General features: G+C 42.4%; 1 protein-coding gene and 1 long non-coding RNA gene across 12 annotated transcripts in view; one reads left to right on the plus strand and one right to left on the minus strand.

Annotated features, from left to right (window-relative positions):
* LOC108541663 (uncharacterized) overlaps positions 1-7,354 on the plus strand; it is a 9,918-nt gene extending 2,564 nt beyond the window's left edge. The window contains exons 2-3 of the long non-coding RNA XR_001889020.1: positions 6,302-6,497; positions 7,181-7,354. This is a non-coding gene — a long non-coding RNA (uncharacterized LOC108541663). The remainder of the gene's footprint in view (positions 1-6,301; positions 6,498-7,180) is intronic.
* The window catches only part of LRRC8D (leucine rich repeat containing 8 VRAC subunit D), a 123,639-nt gene that overhangs the window by 26,898 nt on the left and 80,169 nt on the right, over positions 1-16,572 (minus strand). The window lies entirely within an intron of this gene.

A 16,572-nucleotide genomic window follows, 5' to 3' on the forward strand; every position in this document is an offset into this window, starting at 1 on the left:
CTCAAAAAAAAAAAAAAAAAAAGAATAAACAACTCACTTAGGCCTACTGGTTCATAAATACAAAATATGTACTAATCACCCACTATAAGCAGAATAGTACCTTAGCTATGATTTTAAGAATATGAAAGAAGGGGCTAAGGGACTTAAATTAGAGTGAAGATTCTTACTCAATGAGGGGATTTGGTATATTTGCTAAATTCTTATAATTCTACTTTGCCAGATAATAAATTTCCTATGCTGCTCCTGAACGATGTACCACTGGAACCCCATATACATTCTCTGTCTCTTACATTAGGAAATGAAAAAAAAATGGCACTGGAAAAATATATTTCTACCTATTGGTTTTAGTTATGGAGTCAGGGGCTACATAATCAAACTCCAAAAGTTGCATCCTAATCATCTATACCAAATAGCTACTGTCTGTAAACAATGATATGTGAGGAGGCAGTGTGTTTCCTAAATGACTCAGGTCTTCATTACTAATGACACAATCACAAGCAGAAGAAAAACCAGACCTGAATTGCACAAGCATAGCCTGAGAGATAGTAATACCACAGATATAAATTACAGGCCTCTTCTAAATCACATACTGTCATCAATCTCACATAGAGCTTCCTGCCCAGTAAAATCTGCCTTCTTTTTTTTTTTTTTGAGACAGAGTCTTGCTCTGTCGCCCAGGCTGGAGTGCAGTGGCGGGATCTCAGCTCACTGCAAGCTCCGCCTCCCGGGTTTACGCCATTCTCCTGCCTCAGCCTCCCGAGTAGCTGGGACTACAGGTGCCCGCCACCTCGCCCGGCTAGTTTTTTGTATTTTAGTAGAGATGGGGTTTCACCGTGTTAGCCAGGATGGTCTCGATCTCCTGACCTCGTGATCCGCCCGTCTCGGCCTCCCAAAGTGCTGGGATTACAGGCTTGAGCCACCGCGCCCGGCCTTGGTTTTTATTCTGTTGTTGTTGTTGTTGAAAAACTGAAAGACAGCCATCTCAGGCAGCATCATGGGAATTTCAGACACACACACACACACACACACACACACACACACACACACACTCCTTTAAAGCTCAAATGAGTGCATCTAGATTTCAAGGAAATACTAACAAGGAACACGTTGAGGGTATTTTCCACTGGTTTAAAAATAAAGCATTCTACCCTTTAAAAAAATAAATCCCCAAATTATAGAAACAGGAAGCAGCAGCTGGATTTATCATCCTTCATTTCCTCTGAGAGTCACGGTAGGGAACTCCCCGTTGAGACAAAAGCCATGGAGAGGTTAGCCCCTCCTGCCTGGACCCACATATCCACATGCTGCTGCTGCTGGTCCAACATGGACAATGGTCGGCCACTTCAAAATCAAACTTGCTTTGTCTTATAAAGCATTCTGTGTCCAAGCCCTGCGTGTTGATAAAATGAAAAACCTGACTAGCACTTAAACACACATACATAACTGGTCTTAGAAGGGTCTCACTCTCATTTCTCATGGAGATGTCTCTTTCCTGGGCTCACCCAGGAGGGCTTTAGGGACCTCAGGACCTAAACACACAACAGAAGATGCAACAGATTCAACAGAAGATGATGATGACAACACCCCTGAGGGACTCTGCAGCCTTGTTCTGGTGGCTGTGCTGGAAGAAAGCAAGAAGGCTGGCTGGGTTCTAGTCTTCTTTCATCCATTTATGATTACAGTTGAAATACTTAAGTCTCGCTCAGCCTCGGTTCTTGTGTCTGTGAAATGATGAGACCATCTATTTCACAGAGGTGTAATGAGAAGTGAGATGATGAATATGAAATACTTTGTAAATTACACAGAAATAATAACAGACTAGAGCAACAGCAATCTATATACCGGCATAAGGTGGCTTTGCCAGTTGCAAAGCTTTCACAAATATTATTTAGGTTGATCCTTAAAATGATACAATTGGGTGGGTGGTGATGACATCATCATTATCATCATCATATTATGAATGTTTTATAAATGAGCTAGTGTAGAGGAACATAAGGGGAAAATTGTGTCCTAACTCCTTCGCACAAATTCACATCATTTAACAACATTTCTGGCAACATGCGTGTGATTAAGTACATGGCTGGGAGTTATGAAAGTCACTCACATTTCAGGGCTGCTACTCTAGGCAAATCCCTTAACCTCTCCAGGCAACATGATTCATCTATCTGTCACGGGGTTGGGGGGAGACAAACATAAATTAGACCTGGTTCCATCTCTTGAAGAAATCAGTTGGCGCAAGGGGGCTGGTGGTGATGGTGGAAAGAAGTGACATATAAACACATTAATTACAAAACAGTGTTTACTTAAAATATGGGTATGAACAAAGTGCTGTGTGATCACAAAGCAGGAAATGACTAATGTAGGGGGACTCATGAAAGGATTCCTCTAATTTCTTTGTAAACTGAGAAAAGAAGGAAATCAGACTACAAATGGATCAATGTCCCTTTTCAGGCTAAAACTCTGAAAAAACGAGGCTTAGAAAGGTTGTCAGTAAGCTCAACACACAGTGTGATTCCTCTTCCTCATCTGCTCATAGCCAATACATGATTTAAAATAACAGAGTGGCCGGGCACAGTGGCTTGCACTTGTAATCCCAGCACTTTGCGAGGCCAAGGTGGGTGGATTACCTGAGGTCAGGAGTTCAAGACCAGCCTGGTCAATGTGGTAAAACCCCATTTCTACTAAATATACAAAAATTAGCTAGGTGTGGTGGTCTGTGCCTTGTAATCCCAGCTACTCAGGGGGCTAGGCAGGAGAATCACCTGAACCCGGGAGGCGGAGGATGCAGTGAGCTAAGATCACACCACTGCATTCCAGCCTGGGCAACTGAGCAAGACTCAGTCTCAAAAAAAAAAAAAAAAAAAAAAAAAAAAAAAAAAAAAGACACTGTGGAAGACAGGAAGCCCAGCACCTGAAAGATGGATGGGAAGCCCTTTAGGACCCTTTGTGTTCAAACATGATACATGACAATAGCCTTCCTGCATGAGTAAATGCTGACAGATTTGTTTGGCGGAGCTTGAGTTACCCATTCTTACATGCTTCTTATAAACTAACACTTGAATTAAGATGAAGTAGGGTACATGATACACATTCAGATTCCTGGCCTCCACCCAGACCTATTCCTTTTCTACATGAGCCCCCATAGACCTTCAGAAAATAGCCATTGACAGGTTGCAATGCAATGAACAGGAAAAGCAAACTATATGCAGCCTGGAAGGCCTTGCCAGCAAGGCTGAGCTGAGATGACTCAGCAGGTTCGAGCTGTGACCCTTCACTTCTGGAGTCATTACTCCAGTTCTTATCCAGTGCCTACCACAAATGCACGCACACAGGCTGGTCTCACTCCAGAGCCCATCTAAGAATAACATGGAGTGGCTAACACAACTTGGCACAACACACAGGCAGGTTTTTCCAAAGAATGCCAGCCCCTGGTCCTGGGTGACAACTGGTTCCCAAAAGTTTGGCTGAGAAAGCCAACACAAAGGACAGACATTGTGAGCAAGCAGCGACCTGGTCAGTCACAGTCTACTTTAAATTCCACAAAAGCTTGTTCTTTAGAAAGGGGACAGAGGTTGGGGAAAGTAGAAAAGGCAGAGTCAGGGGTGGGATTTTGGGGCTGTGTCAGTTAAGTACTATAAACCGATTTCCAAAGCTATGAAATTACTAACAGGGATAATGATGAATTCCCTTCAGTGATGATAGCGGCTCTACTTTTCTCCGTTCTTCAGTAGCAGCGATACTCGAGCTTCTGTTTGAGCTGATGCCATACAGCATACTCTGCTTATATCGAGGGTAAAATTCACCTTTGGGCTACAGTGTGTACAGTACCAGATGTCTAGTTCTGTTTAGCATTTTATAAGGAATCGTTCCTCTCATTTTTTTAGTCAAATAGGGATTTTTTTAAGCCTAAAAGTGATGCTTGAAAGAAGATTCAGATGTGGGAAGTAAACAGCAGTTGAGGGGCAGTTAAAACACCAGGGAACAAGGTGGCTGCCCCGTAAAAATGTGCTCCCATTTGCATTTAGAGCCTTACCTAAAGCTGTGGAGGAGGACAACTGTTCAAATACAATTGTAGAGGTGTCTTCTCTTCCTTCCCCATTCAATGTCCCTGGTAAGCAGGGGCCAGGTCTCAGCTACCTTTGAAGACCCTACTGCAGGTGTTAAGGTGAGAGGACACTTACTCATTTTCTTCATGTTACATCGCCAAGAGAGAATTCCTCACAATACACCTGGCCTTTCTTGCTGCCCCCTCACTAATTCCTCCTCTTCATTCTCTTTGAGATTTGCCTGTCTGCAGAGGTCATGGATGCTGGACTCCTCTCCTGCTGGGGGTAGCCAGCTTTCCCCTGCAGGGTACCAGCTTCCATTATCCTGGCATGCCAAGAAAAGGTGGGTAGTTTTATCTAATTCAGGGATAAAATTTCTGGAGGCCCACTTGGCTGCAGACCCAAAGCCATATTCTCCAAAATGCATCATCAATAATAAAGATGATATTTTGCTGTTTACCAGCCTGACTCCTTTATCTTTCTAACTGGTGTGGAATCTGGGCATGGAAGAGGGGTTATTCACTTGGCTCCCTCAAACTTCAATAGTGAGTAGTTTTCCTTGCTTTGTGTAGCTTACAGCTTTCAGTGAATATTTATCAAAGATATATGTGCAAAAATGTGGTGAGAGGGAAACAAATCTGTTTGGTTTTATTTGTTCATGAGTGAGTATTTGACCATATTCCATCCCACAAAAGTCTTGGGAGGTAGTCCAAAATATGATATCCAATTTCCGTGTGAATTCTTAGAGGGAAACAATTAACATATATTCAAAAGAGAAACAGCCATATTAAAAATATTATTGATGTATTAGCACATGGAAATAGGTTTTTGACCCTTGTAGAGCATTAACCCCATGGAAAGTTTCTTCAAACTATTTTCTAAGCCAAATGACACAGGTGAAAACTTAACTCTTAGGAGGCTTTTTTTTTTTTTTTTTTTTTTTGAGACGGAGTCTCGCTGTGTTGCCCAGGCTGGAGTGCAGTGGCCGGATCTCAGCTCACTGCAAGCTCCGCCTCCCGGGTTTAAGCCATTCTCCTGCCTCAGCCTCCCGAGTAGCTGGGACTACAGGCACCCGCCACCTTGCCCGGCTAGTTTTTTGTATTTTTTTAGTAGAGACGGGGTTTCACCGTGTTAGCCAGGATGGTCTCGATCTCCTGACCTCGTGATCCGCCTGTCTCGGCCTCCCAAAGTGCTGGGATTACAGGCTTGAGCCAACGCGCCTGGCCAGCAAGCTTCTTTTATGTGTGCTGAAATAAATCTGAAGGGCACCATGACATTTCTTCCCAAGTTCCTTTTCATTTTTCTGACCGACTATTTTAAACTATCAATCCTTTATGAAAGGGTTATTTAAAATCTCCAAAATCAAGTATTTCCATGTAAAAATTTGTTTGCCTGCAACTAAAATAATCAGCTGTGCATAGAACTATAACAGCAAGGATACTGGATGGCTTACAAAGTGACTTTAACATGGTCATTATTATTATTATTATTTTTTTTTGAGACGGAGTCTCTCTCTGTCACCCAGGCTGGAGTGCAGTGGCCAGATCTCAGCTCACTGCAAGCTCCGCCTCCCGGGTTTACGCCATTCTCCTGCCTCAGCCTCCCGAGTAGCTGGGACTACAGGCACCACCACCTCGCCCGGCTAGTTTTTTGTATTTTAGTAGAGACGGGGTTTCACCGTGTTAGCCAGGATGGTCTCGATCTCCTGACCTCGTGATCCGCCCGTCTCGGCCTCCCAAAGTGCTGGGATTACAGGCTTGAGCCACCGCGCCCGGCCATGGTCATCATTTTAATTCATCCTCACAACCATACAACAATCCTGTAAAGTAAGTGTTATTAGCAACTTCAGGTTAGGGGAAAAACTGTTCAAAAAGTTCAATTCCAAGACTGCCCAATATTACCCAGCTAATAGTAGTGGTACTGGGACTCAAACTTAGGTCTCATAATAAAACTGACGTGTTGTCTACTAAGTCATGTCTCTGGATGATAAGGTGTTCACATCCCTCCCTGCAGCTTTACAGTGTCTGGTCCTAATACCCGTGCAGTGCAGGAGTGGCCAGTAGAGCTCCAGGTAAAGCATGTCAGCAAGAACCAGATGAAATAACCTGGAGCAGACAGAAGAACAAGTTAATTCACTGAGTTCAGATGTCCCTGATCCTTCTCCTGTATTCCTGCAGTCCTTTTAAGGAAGAAAAGTGAATGAACTAATTTCATTTTATTTCCTTCCTTCCTTTCCCCTGGGCTGAACCAAAAAGGCACAGCCCAGGAACCAGACCAGCAGGCAGCTGATATCTCTAAAAACAGTTTCACATCTGTTAAACTACAGGATGCTCCATTAACTCCAAAAAGAGCCTGAAGGTCCAACTTTCTTGAATGCACCAGTGGTCAGATGGTCACTTACAGCTGCAATGAAAACTGCAACTGAGCCTGGGGACTCCCGAAGGAGCCAAAGTAAGGGGAAATGTTTTTAACTTTGACAGAAGTATTGGGAGAGGGTGAGGACAATCCTTCCAGATAGCTCAGAAAACTATCTCTACTATTAGTGTTTTCATCCTGCCCCGCCCACTTTAATTCTTTAGGCCCTCTCTGGTTTGTCCTTGGACAGAACTGGCTTGAATCCTGAGTAGGGGGAGGTTAGGTGGTCTCAGTCTAACTGGGGATTCCAGGATGATAATTATTCTCAAAGGCGAAAACAATGACTTTTAGCAGCCTTCCAAGCTTCTAGAATCATTAAATAAAATGATATGCAAATATCAGATACCAGAGGTATTAACAGATCTCAAAAAACACATTTATGTTTAGGGAGAAATCAATTCAGAGCCAGTTATAAAGTTTCTGGGCTCAACTCAAGACACCAGATTGAAATGTTCATAAAATAAGATATTCCTTTTTATGAATCACAGTTATTACTAGTTACGAACATCAGCAAACACCCCAAAAAGTAAGTGTGGTAAAGCAGCAGATGTAATAATGTTTAACTTTCTGGAGGGAACTCTCATCCTTAAAATAAACCAACCAAGTCCACCAGAATCCTGAAAAGATTATTCCAATATGTGTAACCATGTTTGCTTGAAGATTAAGGGAGATAAAATGTCTAGTACCACCCTTTCTGCTAATCCTACCATTTCTCTCAGCAGTGAGAAGTGTCACCTGAGTGGAAATTACATGTGGCAATGTGATACCGTGTACCTCATTGAAAAGGCATCCACAGCAGACAACTTTAATTTTGATCACATAGGCGAACAAAAGAAGTGATGAAGAGAATTGAAAAGATGCCACTACAGAGAAGAGATATAGCCTAATATATTCAAGGTGAAACGTTTTCTAAAATTTCCTCTTATTAACAATTCAAACAACTTTCATTGTGAAAGAAAGAAACTCAAAATCAGTTCAATAACTCAAGTGGAGAGTGCTACTACTTTCCCCATGCTGTCCCCAGCACACCCACAACTCTACCATCTCTGCCTTTGCAGTCAGAGAACATACAGTGCAATGATTAAGAGAAGACGCACAGGAGTCACACTACTGGAGCCAAGAATCCTGGCTCTGTCATTTATTAGCTGTGTGATGTCAGGTGTGTTACCTAACATCTCTGTTTCCCTCTGTCTTTCTCAGTGAGAAACAACAGCACTCACCTCAGAGGTTGTGGTGGGGATTTAGTGAGCCCATACATGTCCCCACTTAGCACAGTGCCCAGTGCACATTCAGCAGTCAATTTACTTAACTTCAAAGGCAATGACATGGGATTAACCAGACTACAAAAATAAAGAAATGGGCCGGGCGCGGTGGCTCAGGCCTGTAATCCCAGCACTTTGGGAGGCCGAGGTGGGCGGATCACGTCAGGAGATCAAGACCATCCTGGCGAACACTGTGAAACCCCGTCTCTACTAAAAATACAAAAAAATTAGCGGGGCTTGGTGGTGGGCGCCTGTAGTCCCAGCTTCTCGGGAGGCTGAGGCAGGAGAATGGCGTGAACCCGGGGGGCGGAGCTTGCAGTGAGTGGAGATCGCGCGGCTTCACTCTAGCCTGGGCAACAGGGCGAGACTCCGTCTCAAAAAATAAAGAAAGAAAGAAATGGGGATTACTTACTGTCTATACAAAAGTCAAATGTTCCCCCTAGGCAACCAGACTGAACCCATTAGAAAACATTCTTTTATTGCCCAGGCGTGGTGGCTCATGCCTGTAATCCCAGCACTTTGGGAGGCCGAGGCAGGCGGATCACGAGGTCAGGAGATCAAAACCATCCTGGCTAACACGGTGAAACCCCGTCTCTGCTAAAAATACAAAAAAAATTAGCCGGGCGCGGTGGCGGGCGCCTGTAGTCCCAGCTGCTCGGGAGGCTGAAGCAGGAGAACGGCGTGAACCCGGAAGGTGGAGCTTGCAGTGAGCAGAGATCGCACCACTGTATTCCAGACTGGGTGACAGAGCGAGACTCCGTCTCAAAAAAAAAAAAAAAAAAAAAAGAAAAGAAAAGAAAACATCCATTTATTAGGTGGGCTCAGGGACTCAACTTGGTCATTCTTCTCAGTGGCTACCGCAGCTTATCAGAGAGGGCAGGCTCAAAGGACAAAAGTCAGTTCAGAAGAGATATGAAGACACAGAGAGAGAATGCCTGAGTCTGGGAGAAACTGGTTTGGGGCAGCTCTGAAAATGGGAAACAGCCAACAGTCCACAATCATGGGATTTAGGGCTTAGAAATAAAGTAGCAGGCTATTCAGATATGCATACTTTGCTATTATGGTTAAACTTTCCTCCATCTTCTCTTCAAGGTCCCTGCTGCAGGAGCATCTTCCAGAGACTGCTCTGCACTCCTTCAAATATGTACGGCCATTTCTGGCATTTAATTGTTGTGGAGAAAACATATGTTTCAATTATAAACTCCAGAGGAGGATGAGTGTGTCTCACACCTTGTGCCTCTCTCCCTGGTCTACTTCTGCCCCAGGGCCTAGCCCCCAACATGGAGATGCTCACCTAGAAAGTGCTATAGAGAAATGTGTTAACTATACTAAAAGCAGCACAGATGAGGCCAGTACAGAGAAACGGGCAGAGCAAAGCAGCAAGCACCTCCCTACCTCTGTGAGGCTTCGGTGAAAAGGCTGACTTCAACAAGTTTAGGAGGAGGAAGAAGATGAAGCCTTCAGAGGCATGAAGTACTGCAAAGATTATATAGTGTTCCTCCAAACACAAATCAACTTTAAATAATAAACCATAAAATAAGTATAAGAAAGTTCAGCTAAGGTATGCTTTTTCTCATGATCACTGCTTTATTTTTTTAAGTAGCAAATATCAAATTATTTTTAAAAAAGAAACATATTTGAGCACGGTGTCTGCTTTCTGGTGCCCCAAACACGTTTAGTCTGCATATCTGGTAATCTAGCCTGCTTGAGCACCAAAGGATTCCCTCCAGATACAGAGAGGCAAGCATGAAAGAATGGAGTTGGCAGGGACACGTCAGATGGAAAGGAAAGTGTGAAGGAGACAGTGGAAATGAAAGGGTGGGGCAGAGGTGAGGACAGTTGGGGATTGGGCAATGGCACAGTTAGAGTAAGATTAGCAATTTCAATTCCTGCCAGGTTAAATCTGGAGAGAACTTCAGAAACAATCTAAACCCAATACTTTCCTTTTACAGGAGAGAAACTATTGCCCACTGATGATTTACCCAAGGCAAGGCTGCCAGTTAGAGGCAGAGATGGACCTGAAATCTGGCTTCCTGGCTGCCTATATAGAGCTCTTTCCACTCAGCACATCTCCTTTACGTTTACAGGGCAGAGGAATCAGAGCTCAGGCAAACAGGTGAGAACTCAAGCAGCCATGAAAGGCCCTGCAGGCTCTCCTGCCCCAATGCTGCCTGTTAACAGAGTCAGCAGAAGAGGCAAAGAGAAGAGGCTGTCACTCTGTTTCTGATGAAGCCATTTGGTCTTCTGAGGGGATTTGTTGGACTAGAAATGCATGGGGCACACACAGTCTGTTTCCCAGGGCAGAGGCTGGTATCAGGATGCTGTGGAGTACACCTGACAACGTATGGCAGGAAAGCCCACAGCACAAGAGTTATGTACCCCTTACATTCCCTGACCCCTCTGGCCTCCACTCACCATGACAAAGAACTGAAATCACCACTGGATACCTGGCTTTGTGATTCCTGATTCCTAAGATGGTACAGTTGTGAAGGAAACAGGGTGAGGATAAGACACATAAACCAACAGAGACAGCTGCATTAAAAATAGTCTTGATGAGATGGTGCTGTGGTTTTGCTGCTTAAAAACTGGAACAGACAAAAATTACTGAGAGGCTCAACAAGCTTATCTTCAGTGCTCTGTGGACCAACTCTTAGCTTTCAGACCTCCTGAGCTACAAACTTTCTTTATAAAATCAGCCTCCTTTCTCTGAGAGATACTTCCAGTAAGTGCCACTATGCTTCGATGCCCACCTCAAATGGTAAACATATACTACATCTGGCCTGAACAAAGATTTATTTTTAGTCACAGTTTTTTTTATGATGGACATAAATCACTCAATTGCATTCCACTTCATTCTGTGTAGGTATATTCCAAATACCTACACAAAATCAGGCAAACTAAGAAGAAAACAGACGATGACTTTTTAACCTCCATCTCTCACCACCTTTACCTTTTGAATCTTCCCTGATGCACTGTACCCAAAAGTCATTTCTCCCAGGGAAAAGCAAGAATTGAATAAAACACTCATCATCCCTCTACCAGGTTCTCATCGGCAGGCTCTTGCCCATTGCATTTCCTCTGCCTGAAGTACCCAGCTTTCTCCATTTTACCTTGTTAATTTCCTGTCTTTGCCTGCTACCAGTGCCTATGGGAAGCCTTCCTGGAAATCTCTACACCAATAACCCAGTCCTTTTAATCCTCCCTTGATGCTCCCAGAGTATCCTGTGCATTTCTGCCCCTCCATACTCTCATACAATTATCTGGTTTTGAGTCTATCTCCTTCACTAAAGCTGTAAGATTCTCTAGGGCAGGGATCATAATTCATTCACGTTTGTACATAGTTGTAAGACATTATTATCACACATATCCTTCAGCTGAATTCCTAGAGTGATGCTGCAAGGCAGGAATTCTTGGTCACATTATACAGACAAAGAAACAAGCTCAGAGAGGTTTCAAAGGATCCCCAGGGGCCATCAGTTCTGACACCCTCTAGCTCCCAGAATAGATTTTCACTTTACTACATTATAATCATTTAACCATACAAGTTCCACATAGAAGACAAATCTGAAAGCATTGATCCTTTGATGTGGGCCTATACATTGTGACCTGCACAAATGAAGAACAGATACACAAAATTTTCAAATGTGACTATAATTGTTCAAATTATTCTAAAAGCAGGAACGATGATCAGCTAAGTTGACAGAGCTTACATTAATTCTTTCCTCAAGGTCCTCTCCATCCTAAAGCTCTGCAGAAATGTCTGGTGGATATGAATTAGATACAAAGTTGATCTGGTTATAAGGTCACAAAACTGTCTCTGGTTAACTGCCAACACTGTCAGACATCTTCAAAGAGCCACACATGGCACAGCAGCAATGGCTGGCAAACCAGAAGTAACTTGGATGTGGCTGATTTGACCAGGCAGAAAAGAGGGGTCACCGGCAGGATGGGGTTGGTTTGGAACTTTGACCGTCCATGACCCTCTGGCACACTTGAGCCTCTCCTCAGCCAAAGAAAGTGGTTTTCAGCATAGCTGCACCCTAGAATAATGCGGGGTGGCCTCGAAAACTAATGTAATGCTAGGCCACACCCCCGGAGGTGCCTTAGTGGACCTAGGGTAGGCCCTTGAGTCTACATCTGAATCATTGAAAAGTTGCTCTGCAACTGTAGTGTGCAGCCAGATTTAAAGGCCTAGGTGTTTCCGAAGCTTAAGAGCTCATCTCGTTGACCCAAATTTAAGATGAAAAGCACAACTGGAACACCTTTTGGAACTTTCCTTTCCTTTACATCCATCGACATTTAAAACACTGAAGTAAACAGCCACTCAGCACATCGCAGTATGGACACTGCTTTTGAGTTACTCAACATCGGCTTTTATAGAGATGGAAACACAACATTCCTCTACTCTATCTGGGAGATTTTCCAGTCTTTTCTGCACAAACATTTCTAATGACAGGCACTTTGTAGTTGTATGCTTAGAACAGGTGAATATTACAGTATGTAAATTAAATCTTAGTAAAGCTGTTTGTGTATGTATATCTGTGTTAAGGTACTTTGCTTGATTTCGGGAACAGCACTTATTACAAGAAAGTTCTTTTGGATCATTCTATGAAATTAACCGATCTCTCCTTTACACTCACTGATCCTAGCCTTGCTGCTGGGGCCACTCAGATTTAAGCCTAATTCCTCTTCCACTTGACTCTGAATTCAGGCATATCTGGGAGTGAATCCATTTACTAGCTATGTGACCCACAGCAAATGAGCTCTTTCTGAGCTTCAATGTCCTGATCCACAGGAAGTAATAGTACTTCCTTTGTAGAATTTGTGAGGATTGGCAAGCATCTAATATCTGGAACACTGTGAGATGCTCAATGAATAATGCTTTCCTTCCCTTCCCCTTAGAGGTGGAGTACAAGGCTAAACATCCACACATAGATATTTCACAATTCCTCATCAGGTTGCGGTTTTCCATTTTTCACCATGCTCCCATGAATTGCTTTTAGATTTGATAAATGTGGTGGCCTCACTACAGCATCAGTTAACTCTGATACAATAACTGCAGTATACCAATGACTGCTTACTGGCTCATATTCAATGTTTTAAAAGTTATAGGAACCCAAGATTTTTCCTCCCAGTATCAGCTGCCTGTGGGCACTAAATCACATACAGAGGTTCAGCCAGTCAGGAGTGAGTATGGGGGTTAGGTGGGAATTCTTTCTGTTATCTGCTGTGCTAGGAGAGGTGGCCTCCGATTATTACACTATAACCATGCTGCTCCTTCCCTGTACCAGGCACTCACCGGGATGCACCTTGTTCCAGCCTCCACCTCCACTGCACTTTTGCTGCCCACCGCTTTTATCTGTGATTCTGGGTGGGCAACATAGCACTGCAGAAATCAAATGAGATTTGGCTAAGGCAGACTAGTTCAAATCATGGTGTCCTCTCTCAAATTATTAACTTACAGCAAATAATTTTTTTTCAGGTTATTAAAAATAACCTCCTTTTTTACAAAAGGTTAATATATGCCTGATAGGAAACTGAAAAACACAAGCAGCAAAGAACGAAGTTATCCACAACCACAAGCAGTTTACAGTTTGACGTGTCCTCCTAGGTCCTGTGTGTGTATAGACACAGCATCCAATTTAATGGGATTAACATATGCAGTATGTATCATGCTTTTAAAACCTCATGAATATTTACCAATTCAAAATCTCAAAGCTATGTAAGTGGCCGGGCACGGTGGCTCAAGCCTGTAATCCCAGCACTTTGGGAGGCCGAGACGGGCGGATCATGAGGTCAGGAGATTGAGACCATCCTGGCTAACACAGTGAAACCCCGTCTCTACTAAAAAATACAAAAAAACTAGCCTGGCCATGTGGCAGGCGCCTGTAGTCCCAGCTACTCGGGAGGCTGACGCAGGAGAATGGCCTAAACCCGGGAGGCGGAGCTTGCAGTGAGCTGAGATCCGGCCACTGCACTCCAGCCTGGGCGACAGAGTGAGAGTCCGCCTCAAAAAAAAAAAAAAAAAAAAAAAAGCTATGTAACTATTTTTATAACCAATAATATACTATACCAACTCAATCTGCTAGGAAAAAACATAATCCCACCTTTCTTAGGGCAAAAATTTCATAGAAGACAAAAATGGCAACAGGCCTCTAGATAAAGCACTGGCAGAGTTCCGATTAAAATACTGTATTCCCTTAATACTCAACTTAAAATGAAACCATAAAGCAACATAATACACCAAGTATAATGCTTCTAAGATAATTCATTAACAGATCTATACTATTAAAATACTAGCAAGAAGGTATGTTGCCACTGAATTACTTAAGGTATTCCTATAGTATAGCCAAGAGAGACGTACATACATCAATAGTTATCGTCAAAATGTGTATATGAACACATCTGCATACTTCTCTTCCTTTGGATTTCCTTCTGCCCCTCTGGTCCCGATGTAATGAATAGGTTCTAATACACTCCGCTGACTTCAAGTAAATCATTTAACTCTCTGAATATCAATCAGCACCCCTCTCTGCAAAAACTGAACCACCACACCTTTCCAAAGTGATTATTATGAAAATTAAATGATTATGCTGCAATAAAGTGTCTAGCCTAATGTCTAATGCACAATAAGTATCCAAGAAGTAGTAAAATTTTTTTGAGAATACGTGAATGTTTATTTAGGTTTATTTCTCACTATATAGATTGAGCTTGTTTATTAACAACTATGATTCACAAGAAAAGAGAGAAGGAGAGAGAGAGAAAGGGAGAAAGACAGAGAGCGAGAAAGAAAGGGTAAATAGTATTATCACTAGTGTGGTATGGCAATTTCCCGCTCTTAGACTGGACTCAGTCCTGAATGCTAATTTATTTGACTAGAGTCCTGACCTCTGAGCTGGGTTCTCACCACCTTTGTCCTCCAGGGGTGGTAAACCCTGATCTTCATACAGGAGCTTGCCCTATCCTCGGCCTGAGCACCCCTCACCTGTGTTAATTTTTCACAGCCTGTCTCTCCCTGCCAAGCCACTGTGTGTATTTCTCAGCTACTCTTAGCAAACTGCCAGTGTGTAAAGTGTGCTGGGAGTCAGAAACCTGCATTGTAGGTCCTGCCTGGCCACTAGCGACGTGACCACGAGCCAGGCACATAAACATTTCGTATCTTACTTACCCTTCTGTGCAATGGTGGTGTCAGACGACATCATCTCTAAGGGCTTCTCCAGATTGAAAGTTTACAACCCTTCCCCACCTCCTGGCCTCTTCCCATCTATCCTTTACCATCCTCATCCGCCCCTCTACCCTCCCACTCACCCACAGAGGAATCGTCAAGGCTGATCCTCTCCCCACACTCTGCTCCAAGCCCTGGAAATATGCCATTATTGGTCATGAATTTATACAAAGCCACTTAAGCCATAGATTTTGGGTGGTTAGTCTGGAAACCTAAAACTCATGTATCATTTTTTGTCTATTAGTGATGTATTTGTGTACATTACATTATATTAAGACGACAATGTCTAATAAAGGCTCCAATGCTTGCCTGTTAGGAGGAGACATAATATATATACTATGCAATATGTTTAATAAACATGTGCTGTCATACCTTTCCTTTTCTGATGTTTCCATGGAAAAGTTTTCCCTGTAGAGCTGAGTATGCTACTCTGGAGTATCAGACTCAGAGACATTCTATCCTGGGCCTCACAAATTATACATAGATGTAAACTGCTTTAAGAAACATGATAAAGAGATTACTAAAATCATGAAAAAACTGGTATGATTATTCAACTTCTTAGAGTTCTTTCAAGACATCTAAAAATAATTTAGCTTAGAGAAGTTCAAGGTCTCAACAACTTTTCAGAAGTTCAATTTTTGCCTAAAATGAAATGTTACATATGAATAGAAACTTGAAGATATTTTAATTTTTAAAAGTACCTGCCAAATTTGTTCACATAGAAAATTAAAAGATAAGTAAAAAAACAAACAGGTACATCTTTAAAAGCAACATTATGCTACTTAGAAGGTACATCTGGTACACAGAAAAAAAAATTATTGCACATGTATTTACACACAGTGTTTTGAGTTTGCACAGCGCTAACTCAAGTTGCCTTTGAAATTAAGCAGATATTTGAGATAAAATTACCTAGGTGAATTTTTCTGAGCCATTTGCTTGTTTATGATAGCTTGAAGAAAGCATATCAAGTCTGCCAAATCTGTAAATACATAGGGATTTAAAACTCTTGTCAAATAAGAAAAATGAACAAATTTAAAGCCATCTAACAGACTTCATAATATATTATATGAATATAGTAGTCTTATCTTTTCTTGGGTAGTAATATAAAAGTCCTGCATGTGTTCCCAGTACATTGATTTATTTTTAGGATAATGTAATAATTTTGTTTCTAAAAAATGTTAATTATCTAGCACACCTATCTGTCCTCAGACAAGCAAGTACAGGAGTCAATTAACACTGCTCACTGTAGGCACTAGATATCAGTCTGCTTGCTTACTGAGTGGTGAGTGGGGTGGGGGTGGGAGACCTTCACCTATAGACACATTTGGGTCATGGAAGCTGGCAATGAAAGAACATGAGCACTATTTCATAGTGTTGAAAGCACTAAGAACTTTCAACACTATGGCTGTCTCCAGACTTGACACAGTTTTCCATATCACGTCAGCCAATACTGTCCTCACCTATAAGATATGGAACACTTGTATCTTAAGGAAAGAAAAGAGACAACTATTTGAGTGGTGACTTATATTCCCTTTATGAAATTTACTTATGTCGCTCACATTCAAATAATAGTAAGCATACTTTATTTTTCTATATTTCAGCTTACTCAATATTGTGCTGATAA

Source organism: Rhinopithecus bieti, unplaced genomic scaffold, assembly GCF_001698545.2.
Source record: "Rhinopithecus bieti isolate Rb0 unplaced genomic scaffold, ASM169854v2 scaffold_19858, whole genome shotgun sequence".
NCBI classification, from domain to species: domain Eukaryota; kingdom Metazoa; phylum Chordata; class Mammalia; order Primates; family Cercopithecidae; genus Rhinopithecus; species Rhinopithecus bieti.